Here is a 21,530-nt window from a genome sequence, read left to right on the forward strand (position 1 = left end):
AACAAGCAAGGATTCCTAATCTGTAAACAAGAATAGCTATGTTGTATTACAAAAGAACACATTTTAACCTCAATCCCATATTTTGAATAGTTCATAAATAAGTGTTTTACATATATTCATCAATATTGCTCAAATCTAGGGTAATATTTCATCTGCCTCTTGCTCATTGAAATACCTTTTTGATTTTTGCAATCACAGTATTGTTACTATAATATTGAAAACACTTTCAGTTATTATTAGGTTTAAGATGATCTGTTCAATCGAAAGATAAATCAGACTTTTCTAATTTAATTGAATCGCAGGACGACTTAATGAAAATAATTTTTTATTTAAGAATGAAGAAAGCAAGGCACTGCTGAGATTTGAACTCAGGATCTCCTGTTTACTAGACAGGCGCTTTAACCAGCTAAGCCACAGCACCCTCTTGAAAATGCTTTAAGGAACAGTTTGCCATATGGTGTTCAAGAGAAACCTGAGTTGTTCACTTTCATAATCATTTCTCAGTTCAGAAAACGCACTACTCAAATAGTTTAGACGAGGATACTGATCCTATTCATAAACACCTCATTGATATATTGCTTATCCTGTTCATAAATGTTTTAATTATGCCTTCTTTAAGAATGCATTACTTGATTTCAACTCTAGAATGATTTTTATCTCTATTTTGCTCTTTGTCACTCTTTTTTCCCTTTTTCATTCAAAGCATTACTTTGAAAATCTTCACAATACCACGTTTTTTTGTTTTTCAATTTAAGATGACCCATTCTAATGTTCACAGAACAACACTTTTCTTTTTAAAATGTATTAAACATTTGCGTGCTGAGAATTATTTTTACATGTAAGGACCAATAATAAGGTGCTGCTGAGATTTGAACTCAGGATTTCCTGTTTACGAGACAGGCACTTTAACCACTTTGCCACAGCACCTAGTTTAGTGATACAAAAGGGATCATTAATATAGTATTGGTGATCAAATTCTGTGCCTGTGTTAAAGTGTCTTAATATGTATTCTAATGTATAAACAAGCAAGGATTGCTAATCTGTAAACAAGAATAGCTATGTTGTATTACAAAAGAACACATTTTAAACTCAATCCCATATTTTGAATAGCTCATAAATAAGTGTTTTACATATATTCATCAATATTGCTCAAATCTAGGGTTATATTTCATCTGCCTCTTGCTCATTGAAATACCTTTTTGATTTTTGCAATTACAGTATTGTTACTATAATATTGAAAACACTTTCAGTTTTTATTAGGTTTAAGATGATCTGTTCAACCGAAAGATAAATCAGACTTTTCTAATTGAATTGAATCGCAGGCCGACTTAATGAAAATAGTTTTTTATATAAGAATGAGGAAAGCAAGGCACTGCTGAGATTTGAACTCAGGATCTCCTGTTTACTAGACAGGCGCTTTAACTAGCTAAGCCACAGCACCCTCTTGAAAATGCTTTAAGGAACAGTTTGCCATATGGTGTTCAAGAGAATCCTGAGTTTTTCACTTTCATAATCATTTCTCAGTTCAGAAAACGCTCTACTCAACTACTTTAGACGAGGATACTGATCCTATTCATAAACACCTCATTGATATATTGCTTATCTTGTTCATAAATGTTTTAATCATGCCTTCTTTAAGAATGCATTACTTGAATTCAACTCTAGAATGATTTTTTATCTCTATTTTGCTCTTTGTCACTCTTTTTTCCCTTTTTCATTCAAAACATTACTTTGAAAATCTTCACAACACCACGTTTTTTTGTTTTTCAATTTAAGATGACCCATTCTAATGTTCACAGAACAATACTTTTCTTTTTAAAACGCATTAAACATTTGCGTGATGAAAATTATTTTTACATGTAAGGACCAATAATAAGGTGCTGCTGACATTTGAACTCAGGATTTCCTGTTTACGAGACAGGCGCTTTAACCACTTAGCAACAGCACCTATTTTAGTGATACAGAAGGGATCATTAATTTAGTATTGGTGATCAAATTCTGTGCCTGTGTTAAAGTGTCTTAATATGTATTCTAATGTTAAACAAGCAAGGATTCCTAATCTGTAAACAAGAATAGCTATGTTGTATTACAAAAGAACACATTTTAAAATCAATCCCATATTTTGAATAGTTCATAAATAAGTGTTTTACATATATTCATCAATATTGCTCAAATCTGGGGTTATATTTCATCTGCCTCTTGCTCATTGAAATAGCTTTTTGATTTTGCAATCACAGTATTGTTACTATAATATTGAAAACACTTTCAGTTATTATTAGGTTTAAGATGATCCGTTCAACCGAAAGATAAATCAGACTTTTCTAATTTAATTGAATCGCAGGACGACTTAATGAAAATAATTTTTTATTTAAGAATGAGGAAAGCAAGGCACTGCTGAGATTTGAATTTAGGATCTCCTGTTTACTAGACAGGCGCTTTAACCAGCTAAGCCACAGCACCCTCTTGAAAATGCTTTAAGGAACAGTTTGCCATATGGTGTTCAAGAGAAACCTGAGTTTTTCACTTTCATAATCATTTCTCAGTTCAGAAAACGCACTACTCAAATAGTTTAGACGAGGATACTGATCCTATTCATAAACACCTCATTGATATATTGCTTATGCTGTTCATAAATGTTTTAATTATGCCTTCTTTAAGAATGCATTACTTGATTTCAACTCTAGAATGATTTTTCATCTCTATTTTGCTCTTTGACACTCTTTTTTCCCTTTTTCATTCAAAGCATTACTTTGAAAATCTTCACAATACCACGTTTTTTTGTTTTTCAATTTGAGATGACCCATTCTAATGTTCACAGAACAACACTTTTCTTTTTAAAATGTATTAAACATTTGCGTGATGAAAATTATTTTTACATGTAAGGACCAATAATAATGTGCTGCTGAGATTTGAACTCAGGATTTCCTGTTTACGAGACAGGCGCTTTAACCACTTAGCCACAGCACCTATTTTAGTGATACAGAAGGGATCATTAATTTAGTATTGGTGATCAAATTCTGTGCCTGTGTTAAAGTGTCTTAATATGTATTCTAATGTTAAACAAGCAAGGATTCCTAATCTGTAAACAAGAATAGCTATGTTGTATTACAAAAGAACACATTTTAAACTCAATCCCATATTTTGAATAGCTCATAAATAAGTGTTTTACAAATATTCATCAATATTGCTCAAATCTAGGGTTATATTTCATCTGCCTCTTGCTCATTGAAATACCTTTTTGATTTTTGCAATCACAGTATTGTTACTATAATATTGAAAACACTTTCAGTTTTTATTAGGTTTAAGATGATCTGTTCAACCGAAAGATAAATCAGACTTTTCTAATTGAATTGAATCGCAGGACGACTTAATGAAAATAGTTTTTTATATAAGAATGAGGAAAGCAAGGCACTGCTGAGATTTGAACTCAGGATCTCCTGTTTACTAGACAGGCGCTTTAACTAGCTAAGCCACAGCACCCTCTTGAAAATGCTTTAAGGAACAGTTTGCCATATGGTGTTCAAGAGAATCCTGAGTTTTTCACTTTCATAATCATTTCTCAGTTCAGAAAACGCTCTACTCAACTACTTTAGACGAGGATACTGATCCTATTCATAAACACCTCATTGATATATTGCTTATCTTGTTCATAAATGTTTTAATCATGCCTTCTTTAAGAATGTATTACTTGAATTCAACTCTAGAATGATTTTTTATCTCTATTTTGCTCTTTGTCACTCTTTTTTCCCTTTTTCATTCAAAACATTACTTTGAAAATCTTCACAACACCACGTTTTTTTGTTTTTCAATTTAAGATGACCCATTCTAATGTTCACAGAACAATACTTTTCTTTTTAAAACGCATTAAACATTTGCGTGATGAAAATTATTTTTACATGTAAGGACCAATAATAAGGTGCTGCTGACATTTGAACTCAGGATTTCCTGTTTACGAGACAGGCGCTTTAACCACTTAGCAACAGCACCTATTTTAGTGATACAGAAGGGATCATTAATTTAGTATTGGTGATCAAATTCTGTGCCTGTGTTAAAGTGTCTTAATATGTATTCTAATGTTAAACAAGCAAGGATTCCTAATCTGTAAACAAGAATAGCTATGTTGTATTACAAAAGAACACATTTTAAACTCAATCCCATATTTTGAATAGTTCATAAATAAGTGTTTTACATATATTCATCAATATTGCTCAAATCTGGGGTTATATTTCATCTGCCTCTTGCTCATTGAAATAGCTTTTTGATTTTGCAATCACAGTATTGTTACTATAATATTGAAAACACTTTCAGTTTTTATTAGGTTTAAGATGATCTGTTCAACTGAAAGATAAATCAGACTTTTCTAATTGAATTGAATCGCAGGATGACTTAATGAAAATAGTTTTTTATATAAGAATGAGGAAAGCAAAGCACTGCTGAGATTTGAACTCAGGATCTCCTGTTTACTAGACAGGCGCTTTAACCAGCTAAGTCACAGCACCCTCTTGAAAATACTTTAAGGAACAGTTTGCCATATGGTGTTCAAGAGAATCCTGAGTTTTTCACTTTCATAATCATTTCTCAGTTCAGAAAACGCTCTACTCAACTACTTTAGACGAGGATACTGATCCTATTCATAAACACCTCATTGATATATTGCTTATCTTGTTCATAAATGTTTTAATCATGCCTTCTTTAAGAATGCATTACTTGAATTCAACTCTAGAATGATTTTTTATCTCTATTTTGCTCTTTGTCACTCTTTTTTCCCTTTTTCATTCAAAACATTACTTTGAAAATCTTCACAAAACCACGTTTTTTTGTTTTTCAATTTAAGATGACCCATTCTAATGTTCACAGAACAATACTTTTCTTTTTAAAATGTATTTAACATTTGCGTGATGAAAATTATTTTTACATGTAAGGACCAATAATAAGGTGCTGCTGAGATTTGAATTCAGGATTTTCTGTTTACGAGACAGGCGCTTTAACCACTTAGCCACTGCACCTATTTTAGTGATACAGAAGGGATCATTAATTTAGTATTGGTGATCAAATTTTGTGCCTGTGTTAAAGTGTCTTAATATATATTCTAATGTTAAACAAGCAAGGATTCCTAATCTGTAAACAAGAATAGCTATGTTGTATTACAAAAGAACACATTTTAAACTCAATCCCATATTTTGAATAGTTCATAAATAAGTGTTTTACATATATTCATCAATATTGCTCAAATCTAGGGTTATATTTCATCTGCCTCTTGCTCATTGAAATACCTTTTTGATTTTGCAATCACAGTATTGTTACTATAATATTGAAAACACTTTCAGTTTTTATTAGGTTTAAGATGATCTGTTCAACCGAAAGATAAATCAGACTTTTCTAATTTAATTGAATCGCAGGACGAATTAATGAAAATAGTTTTTTATTTAAGAATGAGGAAAGCAAGGCACTGCTGAGATTTGAACTCTGGATCTCCGTGTTTACTAGACAAGCACTTTAACCAGCTAAGCCACAGCACCCTCTTGAAAATGATTTAAGGAACAGTTTGCCATATGGTGTTCAAGAGAATCCTGAGTTTTTCACTTTCATAATCATTTCTCAGTTCAGAAAACGCTCTACTCAACTATTTTAGACAAGGATACTGATCCTATTGATAAACACCTCATTGATATATTGCTTATCCTGTTCATAAATGTTTTAATTATGCCTTCTTTAAGAATGCATTACTTGATTTCAACTCTAGAATGATTTTTTATCTCTATTTTGCTCTTTGTCACTCTTTTTTCCCTTTTTCATTCAAAGCATTACTTTGAAAATCTTCACAATACCACGTTTGTTAGTTTTACAATTTAAGATGACCCATTCTAATGTTCACAGAACAACACTTTTCTTTTTAAAATGTATTAAACATTTGCGTGATGAAAATTATTTTTACATGTAAGGACCAATAATAAGGTGCTGCTGAGATTTAAACTCAGGATTTCCTGTTTACGAGACAGGCGCATTAACCACTTAGCCACAGCACCTATTTTAGTGATACAGAAGGGATCATTAATTTAGTATTGGTAATCAAATTCTGTGCCTGTGTTAAAGTGTCTTAATATGTATTCTAATGTTAAACAAGCAAGGATTCCTAATCTGTAAACAAGAATAGCTATGTTGTATTACAAAAGAACACATTTTAAACTCAATCCCATATTTTGAATAGTTCATAAATAAGTGTTTTACATATATTCATCAATATTGCTCAAATCTAGGGTTATATTTCATCTGCCTCTTGCTCATTGAAATACCTTTTTGATTTTTGCAATCACAGTATTGTTACTATAATATTGAAAACACTTTCAGTTATTATTAGGTTTAAGATGATCTGTTCAACCGAAAGATAAATCAGACTTTTCTAATTTAATTGAATCGCAGGACGACTTAATGAAAATAATTTTTTATTTAAGAATGAGGAAAGCAAGGCACTGCTGAGATTTGAATTTAGGATCTCCTGTTTACTAGACAGGCGCTTTAACCAGCTAAGCCACAGCACCCTCTTGAAAATGCTTTAAGGAACAGTTTGCCATATGGTGTTCAAGAGAAACCTGAGTTTTTCACTTTCATAATCATTTCTCAGTTCAGAAAACGCACTACTCAAATAGTTTAGACGAGGATACTGATCCTATTCATAAACACCTCATTGATATATTGCTTATGCTGTTCATAAATGTTTTATTTATGCCTTCTTTAAGAATGCATTACTTGATTTCAACTCTAGAATGATTTTTCATCTCTATTTTGCTCTTTGTCACTCTTTTTTCCCTTTTTCATTCAAAGCATTACTTTGAAAATCTTCACAATACCACGTTTTTTTGTTTTTCAATTTAAGATGACCCATTCTAATGTTCACAGAACAACACTTTTCTTTTTAAAATGTATTAAACATTTGCGTGATGAAAATTATTTTTACATGTAAGGACCAATAATAATGTGCTGCTGAGATTTGAACTCAGGATTCCCTGTTTACGAGACAGGCGCTTTAACCACTTAGCCACAGCACCTATTTTAGTGATACAGAAGGGATCATTAATTTAGTATTGGTGATCAACTTCTGTGCCTGTGTTAAAGTGTCTTAATATGTATTCTAATGTTAAGCAAGCAAGGATTCCTAATCTGTAAACAAGAATAGCTATGTTGTATTACAAAAGAACACATTTTAAACTCAATCCCATATTTTGAATAGTTTATAAATAAGTGTTTTACATATATTCATCAATATTGCCCAAATCTAGGGTCATATTTCATCTGCCTCTTGCTCATTGAAATACCTTTTTGATTTTGCAATCACGCAATTGTTACTATAATATTGAAAACACTTTCAGTTTTTATTAGGTTTAAGATGATCTGTTCAACCGAAAGATAAATCAGACTTTTCTAATTTAATTGAATCGCAGGACGACTTAATGAAAATAATTTTTTATTTAAGAATGAGGAAAGCAAGGCACTGCTGAGATTTGAACTCAGGATCTCCTGTTTACTAGACAGGCGCTTTAACCAGCTAAGCCACAGCACCCTCTTGAAAATGCTTTAAGGAACAGTTTGCCATATGGTGTTCAAGAGAAACCTGAGTTTTTCACTTTCATAATCATTTCTCAGTTCAGAAAACGCACTACTCAAATAGTTTAGACGAGGCTACTGATCCTATTCATTAACACCTCATTGATATATTACTTATCCTGTTCATAAATGTTTTAATTATGCCTTCTTTAAGAATGCATTACTTGATTTCAACTCTAGAATAATTTTCTATCTCTATTTTGCTCTTTGTCACTCTTTTTTCCCTTTTTCATTCAAAGCATTACTTTGAAAATCTTCACAATACCACGTTTTTTTGTTTTTCAATTTAAGATGACCCATTCTAATGTTCACAGAATAACACTTTTCTTTTTAAAATGTATTACACATTTGCGTGCTGAAAATTATTTTTACATGTAAGGACCAATAATAAGGTGCTGCTGAGATTTGAACTCAGGATTTCCTGTTTACGAGAGAGGCACTTTAACCACTTTGCCACAGCACCTAGTTTAGTGATACAAAAGGGATCATTAATATAGTATTGGTGATCAAATTCTGTGCCTGTGTTAAAGTGTCTTAATATGTATTCTAATGTTAAACAAGCAAGGATTCCTAATCTGTAAACAAGAATAGCTATGTTGTATTACAAAAGAACACATTTTAAACTCAATCCCATATTTTGAATAGCTCATAAATAAGTGTTTTACATATATTCATCAATATTGCTCAAATCTAGGGTTATATTTCATCTGCCTCTTGCTCATTGAAATACCTTTTTGATTTTTGCAATCACAGTATTGTTACTATAATGAAAACACTTTCGGTTTTTATTAGGTTTAAGATGATCTGTTCAACCGAAAGATAAATCAGACTTTTCTAATTGAATTGAATCGCAGGACGACCTAATGAAAATAGTTTTTTATATAAGAATGAGGAAAGCAAGGCACTGCTGAGATTTGAACTCAGGATCTCCTGTTTACTAGACAGGCGCTTTAACTAGCTAAGCCACAGCACCCTCTTGAAAATGCTTTAAGGAACAGTTTGCCATATGGTGTTCAAGAGAATCCTGAGTTTTTCACTTTCATAATCATTTCTCAGTTCAGAAAACGCTCTACTCAACTACTTTAGACGAGGATACTGATCCTATTCATAAACACCTCATTGATATATTGCTTATCTTGTTCATAAATGTTTTAATCATGCCTTCTTTAAGAATGCATTACTTGAATTCAACTCTAGAATGATTTTTTATCTCTATTTTGCTCTTTGTCACTCTTTTTTCCCTTTTTCATTCAAAACATTACTTTGAAAATCTTCACAACACCACGTTTTTTTGTTTTTCAATTTAAGATGACCCATTCTAATGTTCACAGAACAATACTTTTCTTTTTAAAACGCATTAAACATTTGCGTGATGAAAATTATTTTTACATGTAAGGACCAATAATAAGGTGCTGCTGACATTTGAACTCAGGATTTCCTGTTTACGAGACAGGCGCTTTAACCACTTAGCAACAGCACCTATTTTAGTGATACAGAAGGGATCATTAATTTAGTATTGGTGATCAAATTCTGTGCCTGTGTTAAAGTGTCTTAATATGTATTCTAATGTTAAACAAGCAAGGATTCCTAATCTGTAAACAAGAATAGCTATATTGTATTACAAAAGAACACATTTTAAACTCAATCCCATATTTTGAATAGTTCATAAATAAGTGTTTTACATATATTCATCAATATTGCTCAAATCTGGGGTTATATTTCATCTGCCTCTTGCTCATTGAAATAGCTTTTTGATTTTGCAATCACAGTATTGTTACTATAATATTGATAACACTTTCAGTTTTTATTAGGTTTAAGATGATCTGTTCAACTGAAAGATAAATCAGACTTTTCTAATTGAATTGAATCGCAGGATGACTTAATGAAAATAGTTTTTTATATAAGAATGAGGAAAGCAAGGCACTGCTGAGATTTGAACTCAGGATCTCCTGTTTACTAGACAGGCGCTTTAACCAGCTAAGTCACAGCACCCTCTTGAAAATGCTTTAAGGAACAGTTTGCCATATGGTGTTCAAGAGAATCCTGAGTTTTTCACTTTCATAATCATTTCTCAGTTCAGAAAACGCTCTACTCAACTACTTTAGACGAGGATACTGATCCTATTCATAAACACCTCATTGATATATTGCTTATCTTGTTCATAAATGTTTTAATCATGCCTTCTTTAAGAATGCATTACTTGAATTCAACTCTAGAATGATTTTTTATCTCTATTTTGCTCTTTGTCACTCTTTTTTCCCTTTTTCATTCAAAACATTACTTTGAAAATCTTCACAAAACCAAGTTTTTTTGTTTTTCAATTTAAGATGACCCATTCTAATGTTCACAGAACAATACTTTTCTTTTTAAAATGTATTTAACATTTGCGTGATGAAAATTATTTTTACATGTAAGGACCAATAATAAGGTGCTGCTGAGATTTGAATTCAGGATTTTCTGTTTACGAGACAGGCGCTTTAACCACTTAGCCACTGCACCTATTTTAGTGATACAGAAGGGATCATTAATTTAGTATTGGTGATCAAATTCTGTGCCTGTGTTAAAGTGTCTTAATATATATTCTAATGTTAAACAAGCAAGGATTCCTAATCTGTAAACAAGAATAGCTATGTTGTATTACAAAAGAACACATTTTAAACTCAATCCCATATTTTGAATAGTTCATAAATAAGTGTTTTACATATATTCATCAATATTGCTCAAATCTAGGGTTATATTTCATCTGCCTCTTGCTCATTGAAATACCTTTTTGATTTTTGCAATCACAGTATTGTTACTATAATATTGAAAACACTTTCAGTTATTATTAGGTTTAAGATGATCTGTTCAACCGAAAGATAAATCAGACTTTTCTAATTTAATTGAATCGCAGGACGACTTAATGAAAATAATTTTTTATTTAAGAATGAGGAAAGCAAGGCACTGCTGAGATTTGAATTTAGGATCTCCTGTTTACTAGACAGGCGCTTTAACCAGCTAAGCCACAGCACCCTCTTGAAAATGCTTTAAGGAACAGTTTGCCATATGGTGTTCAAGAGAAACCTGAGTTTTTCACTTTCATAATCATTTCTCAGTTCAGAAAACACACTACTCAAATAGTTTAGACGAGGATACTGATCCTATTCATAAACACCTCATTGATATATTGCTTATCCTGTTCATAAATGTTTTAATTATGCCTTCTTTAAGAATGCATTACTTGATTTCAACTCTAGAATGATTTTTCATCTCTATTTTGCTCTTTGTCACTCTTTTTTCCCTTTTTCATTCAAAGCATTACTTTGAAAATCTTCACAATACCACGTTTTTTTGTTTTTCAATTTAAGATGACCCATTCTAATGTTCACAGAACAACACTTTTCTTTTTAAAATGTATTAAACATTTGCGTGATGAAAATTATTTTTACATGTAAGGACCAATAATAATGTGCTGCTGAGATTTGAACTCAGGATTTCCTGTTTACGAGACAGGCGCTTTAACCACTTAGCCACAGCACCTATTTTAGTGATACAGAAGGGATCATTAATTTAGTATTGGTGATCAACTTCTGTGCCTGTGTTAAAGTGTCTTAATATGTATTCTAATGTTAAACAAGCAAGGATTCCTAATCTGTAAACAAGAATAGCTATGTTGTATTAAAAAAGAACACATTTTAAACTCAATCCCATATTTTGAATAGATTATAAATAAGTGTTTTACATATATTCATCAATATTGCTCAAATCTAGGGTCATATTTCATCTGCCTCTTGCTCATTGAAATACCTTTTTGATTTTGCAATCACAGTATTGTTACTATAATATTGAAAACACTTTCAGTTTTTATTAGGTTTAAGATGATCTGTTCAACCGAAAGATAAATCAGACTTTTCTAATTTAATTGAATTGCAGGACGACTTAATGAAAATAATTTTTTATTTAAGAATGAGGAAAGCAAGGCACTGCTGAGATTTGAACTCAGGATCTCCTGTTTACTAGATAGGCACTTTAACCAGCTAAGCCACAGCACCCTCTTGAAAATGCTTTAAGGAACAGTTTGCCATATGGTGTTCAAGAGAAACCTGAGTTTTTCACTTTCATAATCATTTCTCAGTTCAGAAAACGCACTACTCAAATAGTTTAGACGAGGCTACTGATCCTATTCATAAACACCTCATTGATATATTGCTTATCCTGTTCATAAATGTTTTAATTATGCCTTCTTTAAGAATGCATTACTTGAATTCAACTCTAGAATAATTTTTTATCTCTATTTTGCTCTTTGTCACTCTTTTTTCCCTTTTTCATTCAAAGCATTACTTTGAAAATCTTCACAATACCACGTTTTTTTGTTTTTCAATTTAAGATGACCCATTCTAATGTTCACAGAACAACACTTTTCTTTTTAAAATGTATTAAACATTTGCGTGCTGAAAATTATTTTTACATGTAAGGACCAATAATAAGGTGCTGCTGAGATTTGAACTCAGGTTTTCCTGTTTACGAGACAGGCGCTTTAACCACTTAGCCACAGCACCTACTTTAGTGATATAGAAGGGATCATTAATTTAGTATTGGTGATCAAATTCTATGCCTGTGTTAAAGTGTCTTAATATGTATTCTAATGTTAAACAAGCAAGGATTCCTAATCTGTAAACAAGAATAGCTATGTTGTATTAAAAAAGAACACATTTTAAACTCAATCCCATATTTTGAATAGTTCATAAATAAGTGTTTTACATATATTCATCAATATTGCTCAAATCTAGGGTTATATTTCATCTGCCTCTTGCTCATTGAAATACCTTTTTGATTTTTGCAATCACAGTATTGTTACTATAATATTGAAAACACTTTCAGTTTTTATTAGGTTTAAGATGATCTGTTCAACGGAAAGATAAATCAGACTTTTCTAATTGAATTGAATCGCAGGACGACTTAATGAAAATAGTTTTTTATATAAGAATGAGGAAAGCAAGGCACTGCTGAGATTTGAACTCAGGATCTCCTGTTTACTAGACAGGCGCTTTAACCAGCTAAGCCACAGCCCCTCTTGAAAATGTTTTAAGGAACAGTTTGCCATATGGTGTTCAAGAGAATCCTGAGTTTTTCACTTTCATAATCATTTCTCAGTTCAGAAAACGCTCTACTCAACTACTTTAGACGAGGATACTGATCCTATTCATAAACACCTCATTAATATATTGCTTATCTTGTTCATAAATGTTTTAATCATGCCTTCTTTAAGAATGCATTACTTGAATTCAGCTCTAGAATGATTTTTTATCTCTATTTTGCTCTTTGTCACTCTTTTTTCCCTTTTTCATTCAAAACATTACTTTGAAAATCTTCACAAAACCACGTTTTTTTGTTTTTCAATTTAAGATGACCCATTCTAATGTTCACAGAACAATACTTTTCTTTTTAAAATGTATTAAACATTTGCGTGATGAAAATTATTTTTACATGTAAGGACCAATAATAAGGTGCTGCTGAGATTTGAACTCAGGATTTCCTATTTACGATACAGGCGCTTTAACCACTTAGCCACAGCACCTATTTTAGTGATACAGAAGGGATCATTAATTTAGTATTGGTGATCAAATTCTGTGCCTGTGTTAAAGTGTCTTAATATGTATTCTAATGTTAAACAAGCAAGGATTCCTAATCTGTAAACAAGAATATCTATGTTGTATTACAAAAGAACACATTTTAAACTCAATTCCATATTTTGAATAGTTCATAAATAAGTGTTTTACATATATTCATCAATATTGCTCAAATCTAGGGTTATATTTCATCTGCCTCTTGCTCATTGAAATACCTTTTTGATTTTTGCAATCACAGTATTGTTACTATAATATTGAAAACACTTTCAGTTTTTATTAGGTTTAAGATGATCTGTTCAACCGAAAGATAAATCAGACTTTTCTAATTGAATTGAATCGCAGGACGACTTAATGAAAATAATTTTTTATTTAAGAATGAGGAAAGCAAGGCACTGCTGAGATTTGAACTCAGGATCTCCTGTTTACTAGACAGGCGCTTTAACCAGCTAAGCCACAGCACCCTCTTGAAAATGCTTTACGGAACAGTTTGCCATATGGTGTTCAAGAGAAACCTGAATTTTTCACTTTCATAATCATTTCTCAGTTCAGAAAACGCACTACTCAAATAGTTTAGACGAGGCTACTGATCCTATTCATAAACACCTCATTGATATATTGCTTATCCTGTTCATAAATGTTTTAATTATGCCTTCTTTAAGAATGCATTACTTGAATTCAACTCTAGAATAATTTTTTATCTCTATTTTGCTCTTTGTCACTCTTTTTTCCCTTTTTCATTCAAAGCATTACTTTGAAAATCTTCACAATACCACGTTTTTTTGTTTTTCAAATTAAGATGACCCATTCTAATGTTCACAGAACAACACTTTTCTTTTTAAAATGTATTAAACATTTGCGTGCTGAAAATTATTTTTACATGTAAGGACCAATAATAAGGTGGTGTTGAGATTTGAACTCAGGATTTCCTGTTTACGAGACAGGCACTTTAACCACTTTGCCACAGCACCTAGTTTAGTGATACAAAAGGGATCATTAATATAGTATTGGTGATCAAATTCTGGCCTGTGTTAAAGTGTCTTAATATGTATTCTAATGTTAAACAAGCAAGGATTCCTAATCTGTAAACAAGAATAGCTATGTTGTATTACAAAAGAACACATTTTAAACTCAATCCCATATTTTGAATAGTTCATAAATAAGTGTTTTACATATATTCATCAATATTGCTCAAATCTAGGGTCATATTTCATCTGCCTCTTGCTCATTGAAATACCTTTTTGATTTTGCAATCACAGTATTGTTACTATAATATTGAAAACACTTTCAGTTTTTATTAGGTTTAAGATGATCTGTTCAACCGAAAGATAAATCAGACTTTTCTAATTTAATTGAATCGCAGGACGACTTAATGAAAATAATTTTTTATTTAAGAATGAGGAAAGCAAGGCACTGCTGAGATTTGAACTCAGGATCTCCTGTTTACTAGACAGGCGCTTTAACCAGCTAAGCCACAGCACCCTCTTGAAAATGCTTTAAGGAACAGTTTGCCATATGGTGTTCAAGAGAAACCTGAGTTTTTCACTTTCATAATCATTTCTCAGTTCAGAAAACGCACTACTCAAATAGTTTAGACGAGGCTACTGATCCTATTCATTAACACCTCATTGATATATTACTTATCCTGTTCATAAATGTTTTAATTATGCCTTCTTTAAGAATGCATTACTTGAATTCAACTCTAGAATAATTTTCTATCTCTATTTTGCTCTTTGTCACTCTTTTTTCCCTTTTTCATTCAAAGCATTACTTTGAAAATCTTCACAATACCACGTTTTTTTGTTTTTCAATTTAAGATGACCCATTCTAATGTTCACAGAATAACACTTTTCTTTTTAAAATGTATTAAACATTTGCGTGCTGAAAATTATTTTTACATGTAAGGACCAATAATAAGGTGCTGCTGAGATTTGAACTCAGGATTTCCTGTTTACGAGACAGGCACTTTAACCACTTTGCCACAGCACCTAGTTTAGTGATACAAAAGGGATCATTAATATAGTATTGGTGATCAAATTCTGTGCCTGTGTTAAAGTGTCTTAATATGTATTCTAATGTTAAACAAGCAAGGATTCCTAATCTGTAAACAAGAATAGCTATGTTGTATTACAAAAGAACACATTTTAAACTCAATCCCATATTTTGAATAGCTCATAAATAAGTGTTTTACATATATTCATCAATATTGCTCAAATCTAGGGTTATATTTCATCTGCCTCTTGCTCATTGAAATACCTTTTTGATTTTTGCAATCACAGTATTGTTACTATAATGAAAACACTTTCGGTTTTTATTAGGTTTAAGATGATCTGTTCAACCGAAAGATAAATCAGACTTTTCTAATTGAATTGAATCGCAGGACGACCTAATGAAAATAGTTTTTTATATAAGAATGAGGAAAGCAAGGCACTGCTGAGATTTGAACTCAGGATCTCCTGTTTACTAGACAGGCGCTTTAACTAGCTAAGCCACAGCACCCTCTTGAAAATGCTTTAAGGAACAGTTTGCCATATGGTGTTCAAGAGAATCCTGAGTTTTTCACTTTCATAATCATTTCTCAGTTCAGAAAACGCTCTACTCAACTACTTTAGACGAGGATACTGATCCTATTCATAAACACCTCATTGATATATTGCTTATCTTGTTCATAAATGTTTTAATCATGCCTTCTTTAAGAATGCATTACTTGAATTCAACTCTAGAATGATTTTTTATCTCTATTTTGCTCTTTGTCACTCTTTTTTCCCTTTTTCATTCAAAACATTACTTTGAAAATCTTCACAACACCACGTTTTTTTGTTTTTCAATTTAAGATGACCCATTCTAATGTTCACAGAACAATACTTTTCTTTTTAAAACGCATTAAACATTTGCGTGATGAAAATTATTTTTACATGTAAGGACCAATAATAAGGTGCTGCTGACATTTGAACTCAGGATTTCCTGTTTACGAGACAGGCGCTTTAACCACTTAGCAACAGCACCTATTTTAGTGATACAGAAGGGATCATTAATTCAGTATTGGTGATCAAATTCTGTGCCTGTGTTAAAGTGTCTTAATATGTATTCTAATGTTAAACAAGCAAGGATTCCTAATCTGTAAACAAGAATAGCTATGTTGTATTACAAAAGAACACATTTTAAACTCAATCCCATATTTTGAATAGTTCATAAATAAGTGTTTTACATATATTCATCAATATTGCTCAAATCTGGGGTTATATTTCATCTGCCTCTTGCTCATTGAAATAGCTTTTTGATTTTGCAATCACAGTATTGTTACTATAATATTGAAAACACTTTCAGTTTTTATTAGGTTTAAGATGATCTGTTCAACTGAAAGATAAATCAGACTTTTCTAATTGAATTGAATCGCAGGATGACTTAATGAAAATAGTTTTTTATATAAGAATGAGGAAAGCAAGGCACTGCTGAGATTTGAACTCAGGATCTCCTGTTTACTAGACAGGCGCTTTAACCAGCTAAGTCACAGCACCCTCTTGAAAATGCTTTAAGGAACAGTTTGCCATATGGTGTTCAAGAGAATCCTGAGTTTTTCACTTTCATAATCATTTCTCAGTTCAGAAAACGCTCTACTCAACTACTTTAGACGAGGATACTGATCCTATTCATAAACACCTCATTGATATATTGCTTATCTTGTTCATAAATGTTTTAATCATGCCTTCTTTAAGAATGCATTACTTGAATTCAACTCTAGAATGATTTTTTATCTCTATTTTGCTCTTTGTCACTCTTTTTTCCCTTTTTCATTCAAAACATTACTTTGAAAATCTTCACAAAACCACGTTTTTTTGTTTTTCAATTTAAGATGACCCATTCTAATGTTCACAGAACAATACTTTTCTTTTTAAAATGTATTTAACATTTGCATGATGAAAATTATTTTTACATGTATGGACCAATAATAAGGTGCTGCTGAGATTTGAATTCAGGATTTTCTGTTTACGAGACAGGCGCTTTAACCACTTAGCCACTGCACCTATTTTAGTGATACAGAAGGGATCATTAATTTAGTATTGGTGATCAAATTCTGTGCCTGTGTTAAAGTGTCTTAATATATATTCTAATGTTAAACAAGCAAGGATTCCTAATCTGTAAACAAGAATAGCTATGTTGTATTACAAAAGAACACATTTTAAACTCAATCCCATATTTTGAATAGTTCATAAATAAGTGTTTTACATATATTCATCAATATTGCTCAAATCTAGGGTTATATTTCATCTGCCTCTTGCTCATTGAAATACCTTTTTGATTTTTGCAATCACAGTATTGTTACTATAATATTGAAAACACTTTCAGTTATTATTAGGTTTAAGATGATCTGTTCAACCGAAAGATAAATCAGACTTTTCTAATTTAATTGAATCGCAGGACGACTTAATGAAAATCATTTTTTATTTAAGAATGAGGAAAGCAAGGCACTGCTGAGATTTGAATTTAGGATCTCCTGTTTACTAGACAGGCGCTTTAACCAGCTAAGCCACAGCACCCTCTTGAAAATGCTTTAAGGAACAGTTTGCCATATGGTGTTCAAGAGAAACCTGAGTTTTTCACTTTCATAATCATTTCTCAGTTCAGAAAACACACTACTCAAATAGTTTAGACGAGGATACTGATCCTATTCATAAACACCTCATTGATATATTGCTTATCCTGTTCATAAATGTTTTAATTATGCCTTCTTTAAGAATGCATTACTTGATTTCAACTCTAGAATTATTTTTCATCTCTATTTTGCTCTTTGTCACTCTTTTTTCCCTTTTTCATTCAAAGCATTACTTTGAAAATCTTCACAAAACCACGTTTTTTTGTTTTTCAATTTAAGATGACCCATTCTAATGTTCACAGAACAATACTTTTCTTTTTAAAATGTATTAAACATTTGCGTGATGAAAATTATTTTTACATGTAAGGACCAATAATAAGGTGCTGCTGACATTTGAACTCAGGATTTCCTGTTTACGAGACAGGCGCTTTAACCACTTAGCAACAGCACCTATTTTAGTAATACAGAAGGGATCATTAATTTAGTATTGGTGATCAAATTCTGTGCCTGTGTTAAAGTGTCTTAATATGTATTCTAATGTTAAACAAGCAAGGATTCCTAATCTGTAAACAAGAAAAGCTATGTTGTATTACAAAAGAACACATTTTAAATTCAATCCCATATTTTGAATAGTTGATAAATAAGTGTTTTACATATATTCATCAATATTGCTCAAATCTAGGGTTATATTTCATCTGCCTCTTGCTCATTGAAATACATTTTTGATTTTTGCAATCACAGTATTGTTACTATAATATTGAAAACACTTTCACTTTTTATTAGGTTTAAGATGATCTGTTCAACCGAAAGATAAATCAGACTTTTCTAATTTAATTGAATCGCAGGACGACTTAATGAAAATAATTTTTTATTTAAGAATGAGGAAAGCAAGGCACTGCTGAGATTTGAACTCAGGATCTCCTGTCTACTAGACAGGCGCTTTAACCAGCTAAGCCACAGCACCCTCTTGAAAAAGTTTTAAGGAACAGTTTGCCATATGGTGTTCAAGAGAAACCTGAGTTTTTCACTTTCATAATCATTTCTCAGTTCAGAAAACGCTCTACTCAACTACTTTAGACGAGGATACTGATTCTATTGATAAACACCTCATTGATATATTGCTTATCCTGTTCATAAATGTTTTAATCATGCCTTCTTTAAGAATGCATTACTTGATTTCAACTCTAGAATGATTTTTTATCTCTCTTTTGCTCTTTGTCACTCTTTTTTCCCTTTTTCATTCAAAGCATTACTTTGAAAATCTTCACAATACCACGTTTTTTTGTTTTTCAATTTTAGATGACCCATTCTAATGTTCACAGAACAACACTTTTCTTTTTAAAATGTATTAAACATTTGCGTGATTAAATTTATTTTTACATGTAAGGACCAATAATAAGGTGCTTTTGAGATTTGAACTCAGGTTTTCCTGTTTACAAGACAGGCGCTTTAACCACTTAGCCACAGCACCTACTTTAGTGATATAGAAGGGATCATTAATTTAGTATTGGTGATCAAATTCTATGCCTGTGTTAAAGTGTCTTAATATGTATTCTAATGTTAAACAAGCAAGGATTCCTAATCTGTAAACAAGAATAGCTATGTTGTATTAAAAAAGAACACATTTTAAACTCAATCCCATATTTTGAATAGTTCATAAATAAGTGTTTTACATATATTCATCAATATTGCTCAAATCTAGGGTTATATTTCATCTGCCTCTTGCTCATTGAAATACCTTTTTGATTTTTGCAATCACAGTATTGTTACTATAATATTGAAAAGACTTTCAGTTTTTATTAGGTTTAAGATGATCTGTTCAACGGAAAGATAAATCAGACTTTTCTAATTGAATTGAATCGCAGGACGACTTCATGAAAATAGTTTTTTATATAAGAATGAGGAAAGCAAGGCACTGCTGAGATTTGAACTCAGGATCTCCTGTTTACTAGACAGGCGCTTTAACCAGCTAAGCCACAGCACCCTCTTGAAAATGTTTTAAGGAACAGTTTGCCATATGGTGTTCAAGAGAATCCTGAGTTTTTCACTTTCATAATCATTACTCAGTTCAGAAAACGCTCTACTCAACTACTTTAGACGAGGATACTGATCCTATTCATAAACACCTCATTAATATATTGCTTATCTTGTTCATAAATGTTTTAATCATGCCTTCTTTAAGAATGCATTACTTGAATTCAGCTCTAGAATGATTTTTTATCTCTATTTTGCTCTTTGTCACTCTTTTTTCCCTTTTTCATTCAAAACATTACTTTGAAAATCTTCACAAAACCACGTTTTTTTGTTTTTCAATTTAAGATGACCCATTCTAATGTTCACAGAACAATACTTTTCTTTTTAAAATGTATTAAACATTTGCGTGATGAAAATTATTTTTACATGTAAGGACCAATAATAAGGTGCTGCTGAGATTTGAGCTCAGGATTTCCTGTTTACGATACAGGCGCTTTAACCACTTAGCCACAGCACCTATTTTAGCGATACAGAAGGGATCATTAATTTAGTATTGGTGATCAAATTCTGTGCCTGTGTTAAAGTGTCTTAATATGTATTCTAATGTTAAACAAGCAAGGATTCCTAATCTGTAAACAAGAATATCTATGTTGTATTACAAAAGAACACATTTTAAACTCAATTCCATATTTTGAATAGTTCATAAATAAGTGTTTTACATATATTCATCAATATTGCTCAAATCCAGGGTTATATTTCATCTGCCTCTTGCTCATTGAAATACCTTTTTGATTTTTGCAATCACAGTATTGTTACTATAATATTGAAAACACTTTCAGTTTTTATTAGGTTTAAGATGATCTGTTCAACCGAAAGATAAATCAGACTTTTCTAATTGAATTGAATCGCAGGACGACTTAATGAAAATAATTTTTTATTTAAGAATGAGGAAAGCAAGGCACTGCTGAGATTTGAACTCAGGATATCCTGTTTACTAGACAGGCGCTTTAACCAGCTAAGCCACAGCACCCTCTTGAAAAAGTTTTAAGGAACAGTTTGCCATATGGTGTTCAAGAGAAACCTGAGTTTTTCACTTTCATAATCATTTCTCAGTTCAGAAAACGCACTACTCAAATAGTTTAGACGAGGATACTGATCCTATTGATAAACACCTCATTGATATATTGCTTATCCTGTTCATAAATGTTTTAATTATGCCTTCTTTAAGAATGCATTACTTGAATTCAACTCTAGAATGATTTTTTATCTCTATTTTGCTCTTTGTCACTCTTTTTTCCCTTTTTCATTCAAAGCATTACTTTGAAAATCTTCACAATACCATGTTTTTTTGTTTTTCAATTTAAGATGACCCATTCTAATGTTCACAGAACAACACTTTTCTTTTTAAATGTATTAAACATTTGCGTGACGAAAATTATTTTTACATGTAAGGACCAATAATAAGGTGCTGCTGAGATTTGAACTCAAGATTTCCTGTTTACGAGACAGGCGCTTTAACCACTTAGCCACAGCACCTATTTTAGTGATACAGAAGGGATCATTAATTTAGTATTGGTGATCAAATTCTGTGCCTGTGTTAAAGTGTCTTAGTATGTATTCTAATGTTAAACAAGCAAGGATTCCTAATCTGTAAACACGAATAGCTATGTTGTATTACAAAAGAACACATTTTAAACTCATTCCCATATTTTGAATAGTTCATAAATAAGTGTTTTACATATATTAATCAATAT

At 31.4% G+C, this 21,530-nt stretch overlaps 10 non-coding genes across 10 annotated transcripts; all 10 read right to left on the reverse strand.

The window, feature by feature from the left end:
* Positions 1–347: 347 nt before the first annotated feature.
* On the reverse strand, positions 348–421 carry TRNAT-AGU (transfer RNA threonine (anticodon AGU)). Its single transcript has one exon. It is a non-coding gene; the product is annotated as a tRNA-Thr (tRNA).
* A 2,473-nt stretch (positions 422–2,894) lies between these two features.
* TRNAT-CGU (transfer RNA threonine (anticodon CGU)) lies at positions 2,895–2,967 on the reverse strand. The gene has a single exon. It is a non-coding gene; the product is annotated as a tRNA-Thr (tRNA).
* Positions 2,968–7,484: 4,517 nt separating this feature from the next.
* TRNAT-AGU (transfer RNA threonine (anticodon AGU)) lies at positions 7,485–7,558 on the reverse strand. Its single transcript has one exon. It is a non-coding gene; the product is annotated as a tRNA-Thr (tRNA).
* Positions 7,559–11,048: 3,490 nt separating this feature from the next.
* Positions 11,049–11,121, reverse strand: TRNAT-CGU (transfer RNA threonine (anticodon CGU)). Its single transcript has one exon. It is a non-coding gene; the product is annotated as a tRNA-Thr (tRNA).
* A 946-nt stretch (positions 11,122–12,067) lies between these two features.
* TRNAT-CGU (transfer RNA threonine (anticodon CGU)) lies at positions 12,068–12,140 on the reverse strand. Its single transcript has one exon. It is a non-coding gene; the product is annotated as a tRNA-Thr (tRNA).
* Positions 12,141–12,579: 439 nt separating this feature from the next.
* TRNAT-AGU (transfer RNA threonine (anticodon AGU)) lies at positions 12,580–12,653 on the reverse strand. Its single transcript has one exon. It is a non-coding gene; the product is annotated as a tRNA-Thr (tRNA).
* A 945-nt stretch (positions 12,654–13,598) lies between these two features.
* On the reverse strand, positions 13,599–13,672 carry TRNAT-AGU (transfer RNA threonine (anticodon AGU)). The gene has a single exon. It is a non-coding gene; the product is annotated as a tRNA-Thr (tRNA).
* A 944-nt stretch (positions 13,673–14,616) lies between these two features.
* TRNAT-AGU (transfer RNA threonine (anticodon AGU)) lies at positions 14,617–14,690 on the reverse strand. Its single transcript has one exon. It is a non-coding gene; the product is annotated as a tRNA-Thr (tRNA).
* Positions 14,691–19,712: 5,022 nt separating this feature from the next.
* Positions 19,713–19,786, reverse strand: TRNAT-AGU (transfer RNA threonine (anticodon AGU)). The gene has a single exon. It is a non-coding gene; the product is annotated as a tRNA-Thr (tRNA).
* Positions 19,787–21,239: 1,453 nt separating this feature from the next.
* On the reverse strand, positions 21,240–21,312 carry TRNAT-CGU (transfer RNA threonine (anticodon CGU)). The gene has a single exon. It is a non-coding gene; the product is annotated as a tRNA-Thr (tRNA).
* Positions 21,313–21,530: the final 218 nt, after the last annotated feature.

The sequence above is a fragment of the Triturus cristatus genome, chromosome 8 (genome assembly GCF_964204655.1).
Source record: "Triturus cristatus chromosome 8, aTriCri1.1, whole genome shotgun sequence".
Lineage (NCBI taxonomy): Eukaryota > Metazoa > Chordata > Amphibia > Caudata > Salamandridae > Triturus > Triturus cristatus.